Below are 26,001 nucleotides of genomic sequence, written 5' to 3'. Positions count from 1 at the left end.
CAAAAGCAACGTCTTCATGACATTAAGGCTCAAGAAAGGAGAAGAGATGTCAGACTGAAGATTGGTGAAAAATGGGATGAAGCTAGGAGAGTACTTGATATGCCTCAGCTGAGCACTAACAATGATAGGAAGTTCCGACATCTTCTTGACAAGCTGGAAATCTCAAATCCTAACAATGACATGTACATGAATGCTATCAAGACTGAAGTCTCAAGGATCACAGCTGCTTTTGATAGATCCCTAAATGAGATGAGCATTTTTGTATATTGTCAGAGTGAAGGATCTTTCAAGGTGTCACTTCATCTGTTTGAGAATTGTTCTTTGTCAGAGATTTGGGTTCTTCTCAACAAGGTAAAAAGAAGCTCAGAATTGAATGAAGTTCTTCGAGAAAGGCTTAAAGAGTTTGCCAGCAGGGCTAGTCCTCAAGTGGCCAACAATCCTCATCAGGTGAGATTCTTTAAGTCTGATTGTCTTCAAATCTGTCAGCTAGATGTACAATCTCTTAAAGACTACTCAGCTAAGCATCTGGTCTGGATGGAACATCAATTAAGAACTGCTGGATACTCATCCATGTTGAAGACTCAAGCTGCTGATTTGATTCAAGCTTATTGTGAAAAGAATATTAAAAGGTAAAATCAGATCAAGAATAAGCTGAAGTCAGTTGGAGTTCAACCAGTCAGACCAGCAAGCTTCACTTCAGAAAAGGATCGTGTCTTTGACAAAGAGTTGCTTCAAGATTTAGAAGAAGGTGAAGTTAGAAGAGAAGACAACTGAAGTCAATTAGCTCAAAACTCAATGTAATATGATTAGAGCTTTATGAATCAAGATAGTCTAATGTAGTTATATGTTCAGGCTAGAGGAACATCTATCTTGTATTCACTTGTAAATTTCTTTTGGAATCTGGAAAATGTTAAATATAATCCAGAACTTTTCTGCTATTTACTTTGCATTACTGTTTATATCTTTTTCTTATTTGTTAGTTGAGTTATCCTCTAGGTATTTGTTGTTATTGTCTAACAAGCAAATAGGGGGAGATTGAAAGGCATATGGCATAGCCTATTTGTATATTCGAGGATATAACTCAACTCAAATAAGAATGTAATAAGTAAATAGTGGATCTATCGTCAGAGAGATCTCACAAAGTAACATCTGTCAACGGGTTAAGAAACATTATTCATCTACAGACTTGAAGACTTAATTCACTGGAAGAAGCTCAAGAAATTGATCAAGCCTCAGTGATATAAATCAAGATTGTGGATTTAATCAAGTGACAGAGATCTCGTCAGGGTATCAATTAATTACAAGGATTTAATCTGAAGAAAATCAAGAGTATCAAGGTCAAGGCTTGAAGAAACGTCACGGAAGTTAGTCACTCATGAACCAGACAGTACATCGAGTGTCAACATTGAAGTGGTGGAATTGATTCATAATTGACAGTAATTTTCAGAAGATTTTCAGAAGAATGGTTGCTGCTCAAGATTAGTATTAATTCTCTATTAATTAATTAAGTCAAATAATTTAATTAAGAAAATAAATTATATCTGCAAAGATTAATTTATTGATTAATTGAATTAATTGATTAATTGAATTAATTGATTAATTAATTCAGAATTAATATTAAGGATTTTCAGAATTATTATTAGATTAAAATCAATTAATAATTCAGTAAGACAATGTGATTTGAACTACTATGACAATCGGTATGACAATTGATAGTCATACTGAAAGTCTTGCTAGTTCATTCTGATTGTCTTGCTAGCTATTGGGATTGTCTTGCTAGTTCAAAAGGATAGTCTCACCGAAAGTCCTACCAGTTCAAATGGATTGTCATACCAGTTCATTTGATTGTCTTGCCGAAAGTCTTGCTGAGTAAACTGGATTGTTCTATTTACTTAAACAACAAAAACACAGCAGAAGACATTCATGCAATAATTCAACAGAAAACACAAGTCAAGAACTCAGCAGAAACAAAAGCAAATTATTTCATTTTTCATCTGCTTTATTCAAGATCAAAATTCTAGATTGTAAAGTTAAATCCAAACCACTAGAATTATTTATCTTGTTCTTGTGTAACAATCTAGCGGATTAAAATCCCTAGAACTTAATCTCAAATCGCATTTAGCATTTGATCTTTTAATTGCAAAAATAGAAAAAGTTCATGTCGAATTTATTCTAGATTTGTAATAATTGATTTGAGATTAATCCCTTGTAACCGATACCGTAGTTGTAACACCTTTCAAGTTTAATAAAAGTTTTATTTAACTTGAATTTTGTTTCACCTTTTTATTCCGCATTTTATTCGATTAAACGGTATTGTTTGCATTCAACCCCCCTTCTACAAACAAATTGGGACCTAACAGTTATGCTTACAAACTGTAAGTATACTCGATGGATAATGTTCAGAAAATTAACGGCTAAGATTTAGACAATTCGACGGATGAGGAAAGACAGTTATCCGTCGAGTTATAAAAATTCCATAAACTTAATTAATTTTATTAACAAATTGTATTCCGACGGATGATCGAACTTGATGGATAATGATCATCCGTCGGGATGTAAATTTTGACTTAGCAAAAACTTCATCCAGGATTGAAAATCAATTGAATTTCTGGCTGCATTACAACTTGCAAAATATCTGAAAAGATTCAAGAGTAATTAAGCATACCTAACTCACTTACCAACCTTGAAAATGTGGATTCATCAAGTGGCTTGGTAAATATATCTGTAAGCTGTTTTACACTTGGAACAAAATGTAGTTCCACAGTACCATTCATTACATGTTCCCTTATGAAGTAGTACTTGATGTCTATGTGCTTTGTTCTTGAATGATGTACTGGATTCTCAGTGATGGCAATTGCACTTGTGTTCTCACAGAAAATAGGTATTCTTTCCACTTGCAGACCATAGTCTAGCAATTGGTTTTTCATCCATAAAATCTGTGCACAGCAACTGCCAGCAGCAATATATTCAGCTTCTGCTGTAGATGTAGAAACTGAATTTTGCTTTTTACTGAACCAAGACACAAGCTTGTTTCCTAGAAATTGACAGGTTCCTGTTGTACTTTTTCTATCAATTCTACAACCTGCATAATCTGCATCTGAATAACCAGTTAGATCAAAACCAAAATCTCTAGGGTACCAAATGCCAAGTTTTGGTGTACCTTTGAGATATCTGAAGATTCTCTTTATAGCAATTAAATGAGATTCTCTAGGGTCAGCCTGAAATCTAGCACAAAGACATGTAGCAAACATTATATCTGGCCTACTAGCTGTTAAGTATAGAAGTGAGCCAACCATGCCTCTATAACTTGAAATATCCACATACTTTTCAGTAGAGTTTAATTCAAGTTTAGTTGCAGTGGCCATGGGAGTTTTTGCAGATGTGCAATCCATTAGTTTAAGCTTCTTTAAAAGATCATAAATGTATTTAGTTTGACTAATAAATATTTCATCACTAACTTGCTTAACTTGCAAACCAAGAAAGTAAGTTAGTTCTCCCATCATGCTGATTTCGTACTTACTTGTGTATCAATTTGGCAAACTTTTTGCAAACTTTTTCATCAGTAGAGCTAAAAATAATGTCATCTACATAAATTTGAACAAGTATGCTAGAGCCATTAACATTTCTAAAGAATAAAGTTTTGTCTACAGTACCTCTAGTGAAGTGATTCTCTAAAAGAAACTTTGACAAAGTGTCATACCAGACTCTAGGTGCTTGCTTCAATCCATAGAGTGCTTTCAAAAGATAGTATACATGATCAGGTAGACTTGGGTCTTCAAAACCAGGAGGCTGACTGACATAGACTTCCTCTTCCAAATCTCCATTTAGAAAAGCACTCTTGACATCCATTTGATAGACCTTGAAATTGGCACGGGCTGCATAGGCTAAGAAAATTCTGATGGCTTTAAGTCTTGCAATAGGAGCAAAGGTTTCATCAAAATCTATTCATTCTTATTGACAATAGCCCTTAGCAACCAATCTAGCTTTGTTCCTGACTACTATGCCATTTTCATCCATCTTGTTTCTGAATACCTATTTGATGTCTATTGAATTCTTTCCTTTAGGCTTGGGTACCAACTTCCATACATTGTTCCTTTCAAATTGGTTTAGCTCCTCCTGCATAGATAAAATCCAATCAAGATCCAACAAAGCTACTTCTACCTTCTTTGGTTCTTCCTTAGATAGGAAACTGCTATATAGACATTCTTCTTAAGTTGCTTTCCTTGTTTGAACTCTAGAAGATACATCATCAATGATGAGCTCAAAGGGGTGATCCTTCGTCCATTTTCTTTGTTGAGGTAGATCAGCTCTAGATGAAGAGGCCTCATTGTTGTCTTGATGTGTGATTGAGTTTTGATTATTAGAAACTCCCCCTGAGTTTGTGAATCTATGATTTGAGAAAGAGGAACTTTCTGTAAGTGATCTATTCTGACTTTCAGCTTCTTTTGATAACCCGACAGATGGTGTATTTTGAGTTCCGACGGATGAAGCCGATTGTCACCCGATGGATGATGCAGATTGTCTGCCGACGGATGAAGCATTTTGTAACTCGATGGATGTTGAGTTATTAGCTTCATTGGTTGTAGATTTTTCTGCACTATCCTTAGTTGTAATTTCTTGATCACTTTCATCATCACTGTCATCACTAACCATCTCCACATTGTCAAATTTGAGGCTCTCATGGTAATCTCCATCTTGTAGTCCTACAATCTTTTTATCATCAAACACAACATGTATTGATTCCATAACAATGTTGGTTCTCAAATTATAGATTCTGTATGCTTTACCAACAGCATATCCAACAAAAATTCCTTCATCTGCTTTAGCATCAAACTTCCCATTTTGATCAGTTTGATTTCTCAAGATATAACATTTGCAGCCAAAGACATGAAGAAAATTTAGAGTTGGATTCTTGTTCTTGAACAATTGGTAGGGAGTCATGTATTTTGCTTGATTAACCAAAGAAATATTCTGATTATAGCATGCAGTATTTACAGCTTCAGCCCAGAAGTATGTTGGTAACTTTGATTCTTCAAGCATTGTCCTTGCAGCTTCAATAAGTGATCTGTTCATTCTTTATACTACTCCATTTTGTTGTGGTGTTCTTGCTGCTGAAAACTCATGCATAATACCATTCTCTTCACAAAATACCCACATGACAGAGTTCTTGAACTCAGTTCCATTGTCACTCCTGATTCTTCTAACTTTAAAGTCAGGATGATTGTTGACTTGCCTTATGTGATTGATGATGATTTCACTAGCCTCATCTTTATACTTTAGGAAATAAGTCCAAGAGAACTTTGAGAAATCATCTACAATTACTAGGAAAAATCTTTTCCTTGAGATGGACAACATATTGACTGGTCCAAACAAATCCATATGTAGCAGCTGCAAAGGTTCTTCAGTTGTTGAAGTAAGCTTCTTTCTGAATGATGCTTTGATTTGCTTTCCCTTTTGGCAAGCATCACACAGTCCATCCTTAGAAAACTCCACTTGAGGAATACCTCTAACCAGTTCTTTCTTTACAAGCTCATTCATGGTCTTGAAGTTTAGATGTGATAGATTCTTATGCCATAGCCAACTTTCATCTTGACTTGCTTTACTGAGAAGACAAGTAACAGATTTTGCATTTGATGAGTTGAAGTCATCTAGGTACACATTTCCTTTTCTCACTCCAGTGAGAACCACTTTGTTTCTCCTCTTGTTTGTCACAACACGGGCTTCTGAATTGAAGGTTACTGAATTGCCTTTGTCACAAAGTTGGCTGATACTCACAAATTGTGCTTGAGACCATCCACTAAGGCAACCTCCTCAATGATGACATTGTCTTTTGAAATCAAGCCATATCCCACAGTATAACCCTTGCTGTCATCTCCAAAGGTAATACTTGGGCCATCTCTTTCCTTGAACTCTGTGAGCAGGGTAGAATCTCCAGTCATGTGTCTTGAACAGCCACTATCCAAGTACCACAGATTCTTTCTGTTTCCCTGCACACATTAAAATCAAATCAAGTTGATTTTGGTACCCAAGTTTCCTTGGGTCCAGCCTTGTTAGCTTTCTTCTTTTGTTTCTTAGGTTTGATCTCATTTGACTTGGGAATATCATATTCATCCTTAGTCATTTGAGTTGGACCTTTGAAACCATACATTAAAACAGAATTATCATGCACATTTTGACTAACAGGAAATGACATGCTATTTGCAAACATATTATTCCAGTAGGGCATTCTAAGTGGCATTTGAGGCATTCTAAATGCAGCATAATAAGGGTTAGGTGCAAATGGCATTTTAGCAAATTGTGCATTCATACTCTGTGCAGACATAACATTCATAGGCATAGAAGGCATAACACTCATATTAGGAAAAGAAGGTGATACAGTCATAGAAGTAGGTATGGCAATTTTGCAATTAACAGACAGATGATTAACACTACCACACTTAGCACAGATTTTTCTAGGAGCATATTTATCAGGTGTGTAGTTGTTATGTTTATTAATTCCTACTTCCCATTTCTATTGTTTTTCTTTTTACCCTCTGTTTTAACCTCAATCTTTTCTAATCTGTCATTCAATTGCTTGATGATCAGATGACCAACATTCACTTTCTTCTCCTTCTTCACTTGACTCGATTCTCCTGAAATAAAGTTTTTGGAAACTGATCCATATTTTTCATTTAAGTTGGCAAGTTTGGATTTACTCACAGGTTTGCTCACAGCCGATGGATGAGGATTTATGTCACTTGACGGATAACCTTTTTGATTATCCGACGGATGACTCTCATCATCCGTTGAATCTACATCTGTTAGCAATCCTTCAACCAAATTGGATTCCAGCTTCTCTTTACTCTTTTTCCAGGTTGCATCATAGAAGGACTCAATACCTTGAACTTTGGTAATTTGAGCATGGACATCTCTAGATGATTTCCATGCCTTAATCACCTTCTGTTCACGATCAAGCTGCTTCTTCAAAATTTCTTCTTTCTTCAAGGACTCAGTTAATTCCTTCTTAGCAATCTTGCATTCTATTCTCAATTTTTCAAATTCAATAAACTGATACTCTAGCACATTATTCCTTTCACTCAAAAATAAATTGTTTTCTTTGATTTTAGCATTTTCCTCAGTGAGGGACTTAAGTGTAACACGCCAATGATATAATTCTGTAGACATGTCATTTATTGCATCATTACACTCAACTTTAGATAAATGTGCAAGGTTAGTGGTGATTACCTGATTATTTGAAGAACTTCTCTCTGTTCATCAGACTTGGCCATTAGGGCTAGATTGACATAGCTGACATCTTCATCCTCATCCAAACCATCTGCTGCCCAGTCATTTTCTTGTGTAATAAAAGTTCTTTCCTTTTGTTTGAGCAACTCAAAATACTTTTGTTTATAATCCACAGGCTCAAACTTCTTTTTGCTGGAATCTGACTTTCTACACTCACTGGCAAAGTGCCCTGCCAAGCCACATTTAAAACACTTGAATTTTGATTTCTCCACCATGTTTCTATTTGGCTTAGCTGCCCCAAAGTTCTTCTTGAACTTGAGCTTGGAAAATCTTCTGGAAAGAAATGCAAGATGTTCATCAATATCATCCATATCATCTTGGCTCAAAGAATCTTCATTTTCTGCTACCAGCCCCTTGCCCTTGTTTTCACAGACCTTTGAAGTGGACTCAACAGCTTCTATCTTCATCTCCTTCTCTTTCTCTAACTCAGCAACCAGTGCAATGGACCCTCCTTTCTTTCTCACTTTCTCCATTCTTTCATCTTGCTCTATTTCAAGCTCATAAGTCTTTAGAATGCCATACAGTCTCTCTAGAGTAAACTCCTTGTATTCTTGTGAATTTCTCAAGGAGATTGTCATTGGTTTCCATTCTTTTGGAAGGGATCTCAGGAATTTGAGGTTAGAATCTTTGGTTTGGTAGACTCTTCCATGCAGCTTCAGAGCATTTAGTAGCTTTTGAAATCTACTAAAGATATCAATGAGAGTTTCACCTTATTCACAGTGGAAATGCTCATATTGCTGAATTAGTAACTGCATCTTATTTTCTCTAACTTGTTCAATGCCATCACAAATTATTTGAATGGTGTCCCAAACCTCCTTAGTTGTCTTGCAATTGATGATGTTGTCAAATATGTCACCATCAACTCCATTGAATAAAATATTCATGGCCTTCTTGTCTTTACTGACTTGTTCAATATCAGGATCTGACCATTCATGCCTTGGTTTGGGAACTGATGGTTCATTTCCAGTTGCAGCTCTCATTGGTACATGAGGACCTCTCTCTATGCAATCCACATAGGCCTCATCTTGAGAAAGTAAATGAAGATGCATCTTTACCTTCCAGTGATGGTAATTATCTTTGTCCAGAAAAGGAATCTTGACTCCAACATCCTTCTTGTTCATCTCGCTGTTTGTTGTGATCTTTAAACTCTTTGTGCTTCAAGAGCTTGCTCTGATACCAATTGTTAGTCCCTAACAATGCAGCAACAATTACAGAAGAGGGGGGGGTTGAATGTAATTCTAGTAACCTTTTTTTGAACTATAAAATGTTTTAACTTAAACTATATATATATAAGTGTTTTGATTTGCAAGTTGCGGAATAACAAGTTAAGTGAATCACAAACACAAAGTAATAAAAAACACAAGCTTTTAAAACTCTCTGGTGGATTTGAAAGTATCCACCAGATATATATATATATAAATCGATTTAAGAACTTTGTGAAGAATAAATTATCTCACAGTTGCTTTACAAGTGAACAAACAAACTACAGAGAAATTCTTAACAGTTACAGCTTTTTCTATTTCTCTTCTAAAAGTGTTTGCTTAGTTATTTGTTTCACTAGCTACACTTGGTTTATATATCACCAAGTTTACATGGTAATAAGACAGGATAATAAAACAAAACTATCAAGTCAAACTCGACGCTGCTTCACTACTCTATTCCAGCATCTTTGAAAATCTTCTTAACTTGCATGGAAATGGTAATGCTTCTTTGTTCTTCATTTCCTGTTAAACAGGCTCCCACATTCCTTTTGTAAACACCCAATGTATGTGACTGTCTTGTCACTGTCAACAGATGCTTGAATTGATCATCCGTCGGGTACATGCTTGTCATCCATCGGGTTTCCTTGTTGATCATCCATCGGGTAGCTTTGTTGATCATCCGTCGGGTAGCTATTTGACACTTGACTTCATTTCACTTATGCAGAATTATAATACATCTTATATTTACAATTAATCAGCCTATTCTGCATATCTAATAATAGTCAACATGACTCATATGCTACTACAGGATCTATACAAAGTTGTTCACAGAAATGTGTTATAATACTTATTGTTACATAAGCTACTCACTCGATGGATGTCAAATCATCATTCGTCGGGACTATATTGAGTCATCCGTCGGGACTATATTTGATCATTCGTCGAGTACATTTTTTACTAAGTTAAATCTACTAAGGTGTTTTGTTAATGTAATCATCAAGTTCGCAACATATTCCCAACACTTTCACTTGGACTATCCATCCTTATGGATTAACCCGATTCACATCCGTCAGTTTCCTATCAATATGACGTGATTGTAGGAAAATTGATTAACTTCTTTAATAACGACCTTCCTCACGACATTTCTGCCTCAATCATGTAATTTTGAAATTAAAAAAAAACACTCTCTGCAGACATACATGGAAATCACTGAATTATAGCCTTATACTTGCTTAGCAATTCATGTTTACCATGTTTTGACTAAGCAATTCTTCTCGACTGTGATAGTTCTTTAACTTTAGTGGTTTTCAAGCCACAATCATGGAAAGATCGAGTAAGACATCATCTCAATCTGTTTTTACATTGTAAAAAACATTTTCATTAATGTTATAATGTTTTGTGTTTCAAGGTTATAAACGAATGCCTTTTCAAAATGGTATGTCAGTCAACTATGCAACTTTTAAATGTTCTTTAAGCTTTAATGCTTATATTTAAATTGTTGTTTCTGTAGGTTCAAGATTAAACAAAATAAGTAAATTATCAAACACATCCATCAGTAAAGAGAATCCTGCGCAAAAATCAACAGTGTCTCAAAATAAAGATTCCAGTGTTTGTTCCCCATATAATATAAGTTTGTCAATTCCATTTGTCATTTTACAGAAGTTAATCGATAGTGTACTTATTCTTTTCTTTTTCTTTGTATACTTATTTTCAAGTAACAATATTAAAAAGTGCCCTATTTCTTATACTAAAAAACATGATAGTGATCCATGTTAACATATTTGTTCTATGACTTTCAGATCATAAAGTGGAAAATTTAACTACTTCACATTTAAAAACAGTAAGAAGTGATGATTGTTCTCAAACAAGTGTAGTAACATGCTCAAGTTTGGATAAATATAAACGTTCAAAAAAAGTTTGATGTAATAATTTTTTATGCAATTTTGGCTAACACATTCCACTTGCATATATTCGGTGATTAATATTGATATTTTCTGAAATTTATGTCGCTCATGTAGATCTTCCTACCCCATCTCGAAGGAAACTAGATATATCCACTAAATTGTATGCAGGAAGTTGGTTAAAAACTCATCAGGTTAGCATGTCCATTCAGAGCCTTAACAATCACAATTGAAATATTAATGTTTGTTATTATATGCTAATGAATTTGATAATGTTATTAATTTTTTGTGAATGTTGTGATATTTTCAAATCTGCAATATTGGTCCAAAACAAAATGTCCTTTAGTATATAGTAATTCTCATGTTAGCTCTGCAATTACCATATTAATACATAAAAGGTAATATGAAAATGTCCTTCAGTATATACTTATTCTCTTGACTCATCGGGATGACAGGCACTTGGTTATGAAGTATAATCCTGAATAATTTATCAAAGGCTGATCAATTCAAGTCTATCAGTGATGAGGTCATGCCAATGTATCAGAAGGGCTTCATGAACGCCAATCTCTATGTTCACTTCAACATCAAGTTCCCAGACTATACATCAAACATATTTCCATTATGTTAATCACTGCTCTATATTTAGAAGATGGAGGTGGCCGCGGAACATCAGGTCGGTCAAACGAATTTCTTATTACCCGCATAATCTTCCAATTACTTGTTTCATTGATTAGCATTGCTTTCACTTTTAAGTACTTCATTTTCTTGCAAAGACGGGTTCAGTTACATTTGCATGCATTTATGAGAACACATTTTTTAGTTTCTCCACTTTGGCATCTTTCAAAAATTGGGAGTTAAGAATCCTTTAATTATAAAATATAGACCCCTGTCCCATTTTATTTGGATGTCTCAAAAATAACGAACCTCCGATTTATAGCAATCACTTAAGATTATTACAACCACACATCAATATAATACACTTACTTTAACATCCACTATCTAATTTTTATAGTCTAAATTGAAGTCAAGTATTAATTTTTTTTAAAACACGTGCTAGTCAAACCATCTCAAATAAAATGGGAAGGAGCGACTTAAACCGACATTTTGACGGATACAAGGTCTGTTGTTGAAGCTCGGTGGATACAAGGTCTTTTGTTTCACGAATGACACTGGCTCTATTAGAGGATAGTGGGTGGCACCGAGCTAATTATAATATGGCTGATCGGCTTGATTGGGGACACAATCAAGGTACTGAGTCAGTTACCTCCCCTTGCAACCTGTGGAAGGGCGCATATCATTGCAATACAACACAATAATCTGGATGTACGTTTAACAGGGAAGCTGAAGGTTACTACCCAATTTTATATTGCAGCGATGACCTTCCCTATTGGGCTCGTTATTTTCCGTAATCTAACAAAGGTATGTTCTGAAGTTCACGTATTTCCCATTTTGATTCTTGTTCTCTTTTATATGTTTATGATCCCACTGTTGTTTCCCATATATGAAAAGGATTACGCAAGTGGGTCAGTATTTATTGAACTAAAATACAATAATCACGACGATCCATAATTTTATGTGTAGTAATACTGTTTTGTATTGACTTAGATGATAATAGACACATAGACATTTTATCAAAAAATGAGTTGAACACATAATCCACTGATGATGAATGCACAGGCACACATTTCATTGAAAATGAGTAGAACAAGTCCACTGATGCATGTATGACTTGCATTAAATTACACACTTAGTGATTTATATGTACCTGCTATATCTTCTAATGTTATCTTTGCCTTTGGTAGTTGTCTATAGTTTATTAACTCTTCTCTTTGAGAAAACCGGAACCCTTATTTGCACTAATTTCAAATTTCTTGTATATTCATTGCGGTACATCTATTTTAAGGTTCACAAATTAAGTAAATATCTTTTGACGTTCTAAGCATTGCATACCAATTATTTAAAATTATTGAGACAATAGAAACACTGAGCAAGCGGATCTAATATATTCTTAATCTTCTGCTTTAACTAACAATCTTATGTAACAGAATATAGGACTAAGTAATTTGATTCTAGACCATTCTTTTTTAGTTTCCATGGAAAAGATCTCTTACTACTTCGAGTTCGGGGACATGTTTACAATATGCATCATTTTTTATTATACGTGTTTGTGTGTTTATGTGTATATTGCAGACGGTTGTTACAGAAACATCCTCTCTATTCCGATTGAGAAAGATAGACTGGTTATGTTTGATTATATGTGTATGAGATAATATTATTTATTGTTTATATATTTTACAGTTTGAATCATGCAATATGTTTGACTAGCTGTTTATTTTAATACCTTTGAAACTGGTCCCATTACAGGCGGACAATAATCTTTGGCCGATTATTGTACTTTTTTTGTTTCATATTCAAATGGTTCATGTACAGATGTTAACAGTGCGTGGTCGCCTGATAGGATGTCGGGTGCAGTTGGGGGGAGCATCTCAAAGTAAAATTTGCTCTAAAACCTAAATAAATAAATAAAATTAGAGTTGAATATTAATTTTGATAGTTATCCTCTGCATTGATCTCTATAGGTGTATGCCCTCTTCATTAGTTCGTGCAGGGTTTGTAAGGGGTTCTAGTACCCAAGGGAATGGATGTTATCAGCACAGTTGCAGGAACAACTCATTAGAGGTAGACTCTCTTAATTTTCAGTGTGTGAATCCGCACCCGCATGAAATATCATGTTTGTGATATTAGGCTCTTATAAATTCTTTAGTTACTAATTGGAACTGGAGGCTTACTCAACCCACAATAAGACAGGGCTGGGGCTAATGTATTGAAAATAGTATTGTAACAATTATTTTAAAAGCAATACCAATCGAATTTATAATCTTATGCTCTGCAATATAATGACATCCAAAGTTCTCTACTTTCTCTGTGTTATTCATTAAAAAAACATCAAAATAATAATAGAAGAAGTCCTCTTAAACATACTTATGTCGGTAAGGTCCACACATTTTTTCTGGTAGAAGGTAAACGAGAATGTAGAATAAGGGGCACAACAATTCTTTCTTCGAAAAGGGAGTTACTTTCATCAAGTCTCTGTTAAAAAGGATTAAGTAGTTTCTTAAGTCATGTCATCTTATTTTATGTACAATCCCTGCTCTCTTTAGCCTGCATAATTTTTTAATCACAAATGCATTAATTCAGTACTTAGATAGGTGAATACATGTTAGCACATATGACTGAACTCCACCTTAAAGCGTAAGTTTTCAACGTTAGCAACTGAACATGCATAATTACCATTCATATAACTTTAAACTTTTACTCATTCATATCATGGTAAATGTGCTCTTTTTAGATTGTTCTTGATGGTTCTTGAAACAGGTGGACCAATTCAATTTTTTGGATTTAATGGTAATTTAGTAACCAATCATCTTATATTTGTCCTAGTCGATCTCCGTATCTATGCATCTTTGAAGATTCTTTATTATTGATATTTTACTTTATCTTTCTTCACGTGAACTAGTTTGTTCAACTTATCACGAACTCTGTAGCATAGATCATGTTCATTTGTCTGGTCAGTGTCCAAATTCTTTATTTTTATTGGAGACCGTCCATGAGAGATGTCATTGCTTTCTTGGCATAAGGCTTCCTGATTGTGGCAAACATCAGTTACTTATATTCAATTAGCCTTTTTACCTTGATCAACCTTGTATTCTGGAGTCCAGACTCCTTGTCTTCAGATCCTTATTAAATTTTTATCTGCAGGTTCCTGTCCACGCAATTGAAGTGGGCATGGCAAATGCCTGATTAATGGTGCATGTGAGTGTGATAATGGTCACACTCAAATTGATTGCTCTACTGGTAATGTTTTCTCTGCACGTATTGTATTGTAAATTCATATTTTTCATACAACAATTAGCATGTTATAATTTGAATTTTCATAGCATAACAAAATTAGATGTAATCTTAGTATTTCTCTAGATGATAATTTTTAGTATAATTATCTTGTCTTCATATTTTTTTCATTTTCATATTTATCAAATAACTGAAATTTATCCGATAATAATCAAATCAAGTTATTTTAAATCGAAACTAAATCCAAATCCAAATCATTAGCTGTGATTTTCAATTTTATAAATCAAAAATATAAAATTATGATTTCAGTTTTATCTGAAAATCGAACCAGACCTGCCCATACGCTCCCCTAATCTTAGGCTTGTTCCTTTATATGACGAGTCACCTTCTAATTGCTACCTCGTCAAGATTTCGGCTTCGAATTTATAGTACGAACATTTGTCATAATAATTTGAATTCTTAAAAAATAAAATAGTTTTATAATTTTTAATTCGTTTCTTTAAATTCAAATATTTCTCTGAAACTTATAGTTTCTGAGCTTAGAATGCTTTTTGAGTGTGAAGAATGAACACTCCCTTATAAATTATTACTACTACTATTATTATTATTTCTCTATTTTCTCATGCACCCAATATGAATTAATTTAATTAATAAAAGCAGAAAGCGAGTTTATGAAGATTATTGCCAAAATAACCTCCTAGATATTTTAGAGCTACCTTAATTCTATTATTTTAGAGAAAATGCTAAGAAATTGAAATTGTATCACAAATTTTTTTAGTATACCATATTACCGTTGCATTGTTTCAAACATCTGTCATGCAGGACATTTGATATTAATACATGAAATCACGTGAAGGGATCTTGGTGACCCTACTTTCTACCTCATTTGATGCAACTGACTCTGTACAAAAGAGCAAACCTTCTGCAAACCAATTCTATTGCAGTCCGAAAGTAAAAAAAGTCCACAAAAAATAACAAATGACCCTTCTAGTTGAGGATGCTTTTCCTACTTGTTCGAATTAAAACTCGAAAGTACTAGATTCAAATGACCCTTTTGATTATATATATACTTCTCTCTTTAATCACTCTCTTTATATTTTTTTCTCCATATGCCTTTCAGACACAATTTCTTCTCCATTTGTCTTTCAAGCACATATCTTTATCTTCTTTATTTCTATTCATCCACAATGATGCTCCGATGCCTCAAATTTCTTTTCCGGTAAAATCCAGTCTTCACCATTGATAATGTGGGTTTTCAACAGCAGGCTATCCTTCGACCGCCTCCCCGACCTTCCTACCGCCCAGCTCCGCCATTGTCCTTCGTTCTTCCACCACCGAAACAGAGCTACAAGAGATTTCGTCCTCCTCCAATGCTGATGGCGCCACCTCCACCTCCGTCACCCTGGTCTGTTGTTCCCAAGTAATATACCGAAGTGAGCAAACAGATAGTACTACGGCCTGCGAATCTAATGATAGAGTTGACGATGGCTGTCTGCAAAAATAGCTCACTTCACAGCCATTTCTATACACAAAAAAAAAGAAATTGATGGCATGAAAACCAGTTTTTCAAGTTCACGGTATGCGTCTTTGTTATGTCGATAATAGTTTTTTCTGTTAAAAACCTACATTATCAATGGTGAAGACCGAATTTTTCCGGAAAGAAAATTTGATTTTTCGGAGCATCATTGTGGATGAATATAAAGAAAGAAGATAAAGATATGTGCTTGAAAGACAAATGGAGAAGAAATTATGCTCGAAAGACAGATGGAGACAGATGTTTGAAATAATGCAACGGTAATGTGGTTTACTAAAAAATCTTTGTGATACCATTTCAATTTCCTAGAATTTTCTCTAAAAATAATAGAATTAAGTTAGCTATAAAATATCTAGGAGGTTTTTTTGGCAATAATCTTCATAAACTCGTTTCCTACTTTCACTAATTAAAGTCATCCATATTGAGTGCATGGAAATAAAGAAATAATAATACTAGTAATAGTAATAATTATAATGAAGTGTTCATTTTTCACAATGAACAAATATTATAAGCTCAGAAACTATATGTTCCAGAGAAATATTTGAATTTAAAGAAACGACACAGGAGTATGATTAAAAATTACAAAACTATTTTTCTTTTTAAAGATTCAAATTATTATGGAAAATATTTGTACTATAAATTCAAAGCCGAAATCTTGATGAAGTAGTAATTAGAAGGTGACTTGTCACATAAGGGAACAAACCTAAGATTAGGGGAGCGTATGGGCAGGTCCGATTCAATTTTCAGATAAAATTGAAATCATAATTTTATATTTTCCATCTATAAAATCGAAAATCACAACTAATGATTCGGATTTGGACTCAATTTTGATTTAAAATAACTCGATTTGATTATTATCGGATCAATTTCAGTTATTTGATAAATTTGAAAATGAAAAGAAATATGCAGACAAGATAATTATACTAAAAATTATCATCTAGAGAAATACTAAGATTACATCTAATTTTGTTATGCTATGTGACTTGCGTAGTTCGTTGTTTGAAATAATATTGAATACTAATAACTATATTTACCAACTGTGATTATATAAAAAGTTAACAAACTTTATAGTTTATACCCTTGGTCCCGAACTTTATAGTTAATTTGGTTATAAATTAACGAAATTTTAGTACTCTTGTAAAAGCATGTGAGGGGGGTGTTTAAACAAAATCAAACTAAAGTGAGTGTGGCTAAGAATTTGAAGAGGAGAAAGCAATGAAAAGAAGTGAATGTGACAAAAATCACCTTGTGTTATGTGTTGTCCTTTCAACCCCTATCAGCCTAGGCAATAATGACAAAAAATCACATTGTATTTCTTATTTTTATGTTTTCTTCACTTCTCTCCACCAACTGATTCTATAGAGTTGACAATTTATCCAGGTTTATACCTAAGTAACGAAAGAATTGTAACAATAAACTTTGGTAACATAATTGAGATAGCAGAAGACAGTTAAAAGAAAGAAATGAATGAAATATGCTTTCAAGTTTCAGCCTAACAGAAGACTCACTATATTGCGCCCGTCAAGGAAATTTTAAAATATATAACTTACGACTTAAAACGAATAAGTGACTTACAAGTGATAAGTAGATAGATATTTATAACTTATATAAGTGTTTCAATAATTTTACTTAAAAGTTGGAATTTTTTTCACTTAAATGAATGAAAAATAAAATAATTTTAAGATATAATTATCTTAATTTGTGAATTTAAAATTAGAACACCATTTATAAACATATATTATAACATTAAAGTTAATAAAAAATGAAAAATCAAAATAAGTTGAGAAAAAGTACATCTTTACTAATATTCAACTTATAACTTATAACTTATAAATTCTAAATTCTAAATTTATAAGTTAGGTCGAGAAACAACCGTCGATAAATACTTATGGACTTATTAGTAAATAAGCCACTTATACGTGATGGCGATACAGACCCATTATGTTTTCCAATTCACTACTCACTACATTATATAGGTAATACAAATTATGTTTGAATAGTATACAAGTGTTAAAATAATGTACACGTTTCCACCGAGGATTACAAATACATAATATTATAAATATATAGAATATAATTTATATAATTAATTTAATGTATATAATAACATATATTTAATATTTTTATTATGATTCGGTTCGGTTTGTATTCGTTTTGAAATTTATCAAAACCAAACCGTAGGTATATTATTTGTTCAATTTTTTCGGTTAGGTTTATAATTGGTGCGATTTTTAATTGTACAATTACGTGCGATTTCATACGATTTCGATTTTGGTTTTGATTTTCGGTTTGATTTTGCTCATCTCTACCTACCACACACTCTATTTCATCTTTTTAACCCTAATTCACTTCATAATGTATAAACTGTACTCCTAAAAATGTTTTAATAGATTTTAAAATTAACTATGAATGTATAAGAATCTAAAATGTATTTTAAAAAAATTAACGAATGTATTATTCATTATGAGACTACTAATACAAGATAAATAAGAACGATTCCTAAAATATTCGAGTTATAAAATATTTTTAATTCGTCTTGCAAATAATCGAGCTCGAATGCATGCTATTATAATAATCTACCAAGACGAGCTCGAGCTCAAGTTTCATATTAACTCGGTTCACGAGCATAACCGAACTTGTGTTATATATAATCTGTTTTTATGTATATAATGCGTGCTATTTACATATTATTATATTTGATATTTAATATATAATCATATTTTACATACTTAATCGCCGAATTGATTCTAGTACGTTCAAATTTTAATTCAAACCAAGTAGGAGGAGCATCCTCGACGAAAAGGGTCATGTGCTATTTTTTGTGGACCTATTTACTTTCCGACTGCAAAAGAAATGGTTTGCAGAAGGTCTGCTCTTTTGCACAAAGGCAGTTGCATCAAATAAGTGCCCGGTACAAAGTGGGGACAGTAAAGTATACTATCTTGTTGTTCCACAGGAAAAAGTAGGGTAAGGAAGATCAAGCGATTCCATGTATCAAATCTCCTACACATAGGATGTTTGAAATAATGAAACAGTCACGTGAGTTTAGTAAAAATCTTTGTGATGGCATTCCAATTTCTTACTCCCTCTTTTTTAAAATAATTATCGTTTAATTTTTTAACATGCATTTTTAGGAGTTTTGGTCACTTAATTAAAATTGTTGTTTTTAATTTAAAAAAATCAAAAATGATAATTTGATTAGATAATCGAAATTTCTAAATATGTGTTCCAAAAAATCAAACGATAATTATTTAAAAACATACGGAGTATCATTTTCTCTAAAATAATAGAATTAAGTTAGCTCTAAAATATTTAGGAGGTCATTTTTTCAATAATCCTCGTAAACTTAACTTCCTACTTCACTAATTAAATCCATTCATACCGGGTGCATGGGAAAGAGACAAGTAATAGTAATAACTGATAAAAACACATAAAAGAGAGAATTTCACAGCAACAATCCAAAACAAAATAAAGCAAACAAGTCATCAAAGCAACAAATTTGCAATCATAGAAAACTATACCAAAACTGCATATCAAATTGAATTCAGATCCAAAAACTAAACTCAATCTAAGTCAACAAACTATATCCAATGCTCAACCAAATAAAAACTGCATCCCAATTAAATTTGTATCCAAACATTAAGGATTCAAATTATAATGGCCAATATTTGTACTATAAATTCGAAGTCGAAATCTTGACGAGATAACAATAAGTAACTCAAAAATACCGTAACAATAAGTAACTCAAAAACTCGTCATCACTGTTCTAAAAAGCGTAAATCGGCCATAAGAGGTGGAAAGATCTCGCGCTTAAACGGTTAAGCGGACACTTAAACGGAATTTTAAGCGGATTTATAAGCGGATAAAAAATATTTATTTAAAACTTTAAATATAGTAATAATATGTGTAATACTAAAACAATGAAAATGAATAAAGTATCAAGAATATAAAAATAGATTTTTTCTTAAAAAATCACATATCAATAATATTTTTTTAATCAAGATCATTGTTTTATTAAAATAAATATTAATATTTACAATTAAAAATTTGACAAGTCAAAATCAGTTTGACCGCTTAATGACGGTTTAATCCGTTTAATAAGCGCTTAATCCGTTTAAAAGGTCGCTTAATCTTTAAAAATGCTTAATCATCCGATTAGTATAAATAGAAGCGCTTTATGACCTGATACCGCTAAAACGGCAACTTAGACGACCATTTAATGCGCTTTTTAGAACACTGTTCGTCACATAAAAGGAACAAGCCTAAAATAAGGGAACCCCGCCCAAGAGCAAGTCTAACATTATCCATTTATCCTACCATGTTTCTTAAAAATGTTATAAAAGATTTAGCTTTTAATGGTTTGGGATATCATATAATAGAGAAATATTAACAATATTCCTAATATTTTCTACTTACAAATATAGCACTCAAGCAGCCTATAAGACTTAGGGAAATACAAGTGTCTCTAGCATGCAAATCAACTCGATATGACTTAACATCACTAAATACGAAATCACTACATTAGCATCAATATCTGAAAGGCATATGTCATAGCCTATTTGTTTATTCGAGGATTTAACTCAACTCAAATAAGAATGTAACAAGTAAATAGTGGATCTACCGTCAAAGAGATCTCACAAAGTAACATTTGTCAAAGGATTCAGAAACAAGGTTCATCTATAGACTTGCGGAATTACTTCACTGGAAGAAGTTCAAGAAATTGATCAAGCCTCACTGATATAAATCAAGATTGTGGATTTAATCAAGTGACAGAGATCTTGTCAGGGTATTAGATAATTACAGGGATTTAATCTGAAGAAAATCAAGTTATCAAAGTCAAGACATGAAGAAACGCCACAGAAGTTAGTCACTCATGAACCGGACAGTACATCGAGTGTCAACATTGAAGTGGTGGAATTGATTCATAATTGACAGTGATTTTCAGAAGATTTTCAAAAGAATGGTTGCTATTCAAGAGTAGTATTAATTCTCTATTAATTAATTAATCATATAATTTAATTAAGAAAATAAATTAAATCTGCAAAGATTAATTTATTGATTAATTGAATTAATTGATTAATTAATTCTGAATTAATATTAAGAATTTTCTGAATTATAATTGAATTAAAATCAGTTTTAATTCAGTAAGACAATTGAGATTGAACTGGCATGACAATCTGGATTGTCATACCGATTGTCATGCCAGGCCATTCCTGATTGTCTCACCGAAAGTTCTACTGGAAGGAGGATTGTCTTGCCAGTTCATTTTGATAGTCTTGCTAGTTCATTTAATTGCCTCACCGAAAGTCATGGTGGTTCAACAGATTGTCTTGCTAGCTCAATGGATTGTCTCACCGAAAGTCATGCCAATTCTCAGATAGTCATGCTAGTTCAAGTGGATTCTGTTGATTGAAATATAAAAGACAGAAGCAACAGAAGACATTCAACACAATCACTTACTCAAGAACAAGAAATAACAGCAGCTGAAAAACATATCATCTCTTAAACTGCAACTTCAAGATCAATAATTTCTAGTTATTAAAGTTAAATCCAAACCACTAGAAATCATTCTCTTGTTCTTGTGTAACTATCTAGCGGATCAAATCCCTAGAATTTAATCTCAAATTGCGTTTAGCATTTGATTCTTTTTATTGCAAAAATAGAAAAAGTTCATGTCGAATTTATTCCAGATTTGTGATAATTAATTTGAGATTAATCCCTTTTAATCGATACCGTTGTTGTAACACCTTTCAAGTTTAATAATATTTTTATTTAACTTGAATTTTGTTTCAATTTTTATTCCGCACTAAATTCGATTAAACGGTATAGTTTGTATTCAACCCCCCTTCTACAAACATATTGGGACCTAACAATTGGTATCAGAGCCTTCTGATTAACGAAAAAATCAAGATCCTGGACTTTTGTGATTTTTCAACTCCTTGAATTTTTATTTATTCAAAAATTCATAATGACTTCACAAAAATTTGGAACCGTTAAAATTCCATTATTTGATAAAAAAAATTATATTATGTGGAAGAAGAAGATGCTCTTGTTTTTACAAGTTGCAAATCCCAAATATCTGAACTTGTTAAAGAAGGGTCCAAAAATTCCGATGGTTATTGAACCAGAGGTGATAAAAGATGATGTTGTAATTACCAAGGCTAGAACCTATGCAAAAGAGCCTGAGGATTTTACTCCTGCTGAAAAGGAAGAAGCCTTCTTGGATGTCAGCCTTCAATTAATTTTAGTTGATTCCCTTGATTACTTGATGAACAGATATGTGATAAACTGTAAAAATTCCAAACACATCTGGGAAACTATTGAGGTGATTAATGAAGGTACAGAGGAAGTTAGGGAGAACAAGTTAGAGATCCTAACCTCTGAGTATGAACATTTTAAATCCAATCTAGGAGAAGGAATTATTGAAGTGTTCGAGAGGTACAATGCATTGATCAACAACCTGAACAAAAATGGAAAATATTATTCAATCAGGGAGATCAACAAAAAGTTCCTTTTAACACTGCCAACTCATCTTGAACATAGAATCACTTCCATAAGAAAAGCTAGAGATCTGAGTGAGATTTCTTTGGATAGACTCTATGGTGTGTTAAAAACCTATGAGTTGGAGCATATTCAGCAGAAGGAAGTCTACGGGAAAGATAGAGCGGTCAACACATCTACTGCTCTAATAGTTGTAGGTCAACAACAACAACAACAATCTCAACAGTCAAGGAGAATGGTACAGTATTCCAAGGCTGAGGAAAATGTGTTAGTAGCAGAATATGATCCTCCTGCTATAAATCAATCCAGTGATGATTTTTACTCCTTGGAAGAGCTGGAGCAATTGGAAGATGAGTCAATGGCCCAGATTGTCAAGAGATTCTCCAATGTTAGATTCAAGAGAAATCCCAAGTTCAAGTACAAGTCCAACTACAACAGATTCCAGAAAGATGGATCTTCATCCTCTAACACCAGCAGTGGTGGATACAAAACGGGGATGGTTGATCGGAGCACCATTAGATGCTATAACTGCAATGAGTTGGGACACTTTGCCACAGAATGTAGAAAGCCAAAGCAAGTAAGAAAGAACTCTTATGATTCAAATCAGAAGAGTAACTCTGAAAGGGCTTATCTGGTAAAGGGAAGAAGCTGGGATGATACTGATAGTGAAGATGAAGAAGAAGGGAATCTTGCTCTTATGGCTATTGATGGAAATACTTCATCGTCAAGAAAAGAGGTAAAATTTACTGATGCTGAATTAGTTTATGATCTAGGAGGTTCCTTAGATTGTGCTCGTCGTGATAATGAACTGTTAAGTCAGCAGATCAAAGACCTTGAGAAAGAGGTCAATGAATTAAGACTTGTGCACATTAATCAAGACAAATTAAAAGAACAAGTATCTTTTCTAGAGAATAGAGTTAACTGTTATAGACAACTCGAAACTATTCTCAAAGATAAGATCACCGGTCTTGAGACTAAGGTTAAAGCTTACTTTAATTCTTGTTCGAAGGCTAAAGAGTTCTACAGTAAGCAAGCTGTTAATCAAACATCAGGAATGGGTTTTGATTACAATGTTGCTATTGGAGAATTAGGCATAAACTCCCCTCCTCATGTTTGTGCTAAAGGTAGGGAAGTACCACATGTGCTTAAGGGTGTTGATAAACCCCTCTATAAAGGATCAATTGCTGAACCATTTGATGAGACCTCCTTTATTATTCAAGAAGAAATACGTGCTGAAGATCTTGCTAATGAGAAGGTTGTTTCCAAGTCAAGTGTGTCGAAAGTTCCAGTCAAAGTTGTGAAAGCAACTGAGACTAACTCAGACATACATGAGTTGGATAACAAAAATGCCATGTCTACCATGCATATTTTTCCTATTGTTTATCCCTCTCATAAAGTATGTGGTATTCCTAATTGTATGTCTTGTGCTTTTAATTTGATGTATGCTTATTTTAATGGTAAGCATGTTTCTAGTGATAAGACTACTCCTCGTCAGCATTTGAATAATAGGAAGCATGATAGGTCTAAGACTGCTAGTCCTTTGAAGGCTAGAAAGGAGACATTTGTGCCTAAGCCTAAACAGAAATTTGTTAAGGCTGTTTACAAGGCCAAATGTCCAGTCATTGAGAAAGTTGAGAACATTAAAGTTAAGAATGTTGTTTTGCCTGACAAAGGTCAATTCTACAAGTATGTCGGGCCCAACCAAGTTTGGGTTCCGAAGAAGGTTTAATCCATTTGTATTGCAGGGCATTAAATAGGTGGAACTGGCAGTGTGGATTCTTAACAGTGGATCGTCAAGACATATGACCGGAGATAGAGCCCTGCTATCAAATGTGGTTGAGAAAGCTGGCCCAGTGGTTACCTTTGGAGATAACAGCAAAGGTTTAACTGAGGGATATGGCTGTTTGCAAGCTGGTAATGTTATCATTGAACTCAAACTTCTTTCAACATTAGTGATTTCTTATTTCAGTTAAAATCTTTTGAAATCACTATTGTACATCATTTCTCTCAAAAGATTAAATGTATAATTTTCATTCATTATAGATCTTAAGTACATTTTATCTCTATATTGCCATATGTTCTGTGATATAGGTTCAGCCTCCAATGGCTTTCTTTCATTGACAATCATGAAGTTGAAAACCCACAACTTCTATCCCAGACTGTAAAGACAAACACAGAAACAGAACCAACCAACACTCTCTTACCACTAAAATGAAGTATGAGTGAGCGTGAGGGAGATAGTGCCTTAGTGCACCACATAAGGAAGGTTTTGTAGTCAACCCAGCAGCTCTGTCTCCTATAAAGATGAGTAGTATTTTAAACCGAGACAACTGCTAGCTCCCATACATCTTCTCAAAAAGATGTAATGGCTGAAAAGGCACAAAAATAGTTACTAGATTCATTCTCTCAACAGGGTACCTCAAACATAAACAATTCTTGATGCACAAGGAAAGGTTACACATACAAAGGAGGAGTTGACGGAAATAAGAGTTTCGACCATTTTAAGGTCAGATTCGATTGTTCAAGGTTCCTTAATGGACCAATTGCCTTTACAGGTGTTAGGAGAGGATACTGATCCAAAAGCCATATGTCAGTGGTCAGTGTCTACCTCCCCAGGCTTAAATCCCCTGGATGTATCTGCGGATAGTGGATCTAACATAGGCGCAGATCGGCAACTTGTTGACAATGATTCAGATATTACCTGATGAGTCACAAGGAAATGTCTTCACAGACATTAGAAGGGAACTTTGATCTTTATGCTAAATTCGTTGGATCATTGTTTACCTTCCCAGAATTCAAATCTGGAACCCTAAAAGGTAAACTAGCAACTTGTAGATTATGACTCAGATTTATCTGACGAGTTTAACAAGGATGGGGATTTGCGAACTCCCATTGCACCTCCTGTGACCTCCTTAAGGATGGCTAAGGTGATTTTCCTTGCACGTACAGCTGAATTTTGGAGCTATGAGAGGAGTGATACACTTGTGAGAATGAGTGTAAGCATGAGTGGAGAGAAGAGTGAAACACATGTGAGGTACACTAAACAGAATCATACACTCACAATGAGGAAGAAAGATGAAACTACTTGTTATTTCTTTTCCAACCAAGTGAAATATGAGAACTCCTTCAGACAACGGCATACATTCCTTCTCTAAGGGGGAGATAAAAGCTTAAGTAATAGTTTGGAGGATTCCTCAACTAAGGGGGAGAAATAGCAGGGAGGAAGAAAAAGGTAAAGCACATGTACACTACACTACACCATTGTTGTTTGTAACTACGGATCCTATTGTACGGGAGAGGTGGTAAACACAAGGTGATTTCCTAGTAAGGGAATAAGATGTTTTCCAAAAGGGGAGTACCATTGGTTTTTATCTGCGGATCCTATTGTACGGAAGATGTGGTAAACGAAGGTGATCTCCTTTAAGCAGTTGATTCTCATAGGGGGAGAAGCAAGAGAGATATGTGCTTCTCAACAGGAAATGTGGTTGTACAAAAGAAGATGAAACTACTTGAAGATATGTTCAGTCTAGAGGAACATCTATTTGGAATCTGGAAAATGTTAAATATAATCCAGAACTTTTCTGCTATTTACTTTGCATTTCTGATTACATCTTTTTATTATTTGTTAGTTGAGTTATCCTCTAGGTATTTGTTATTATTGTCTAACAAACAAATAGGGGGAGATTGAAAGGCATATGTCATAACCTATTTGTTTATTCGAGGATTTAAC

General features: G+C 33.7%; 1 pseudogene; it reads left to right on the top strand.

Annotated features, from left to right (window-relative positions):
• Positions 1-26,001, top strand: part of LOC141684852 (uncharacterized) — a 64,986-nt pseudogene that overhangs the window by 12,998 nt on the left and 25,987 nt on the right.

The sequence above is a fragment of the Apium graveolens genome, chromosome 2, assembly GCF_009905375.1.
Source record: "Apium graveolens cultivar Ventura chromosome 2, ASM990537v1, whole genome shotgun sequence".
NCBI lineage: Eukaryota > Viridiplantae > Streptophyta > Magnoliopsida > Apiales > Apiaceae > Apium > Apium graveolens.
This window is presented reverse-complemented; position numbering and strand designations above follow the sequence as displayed.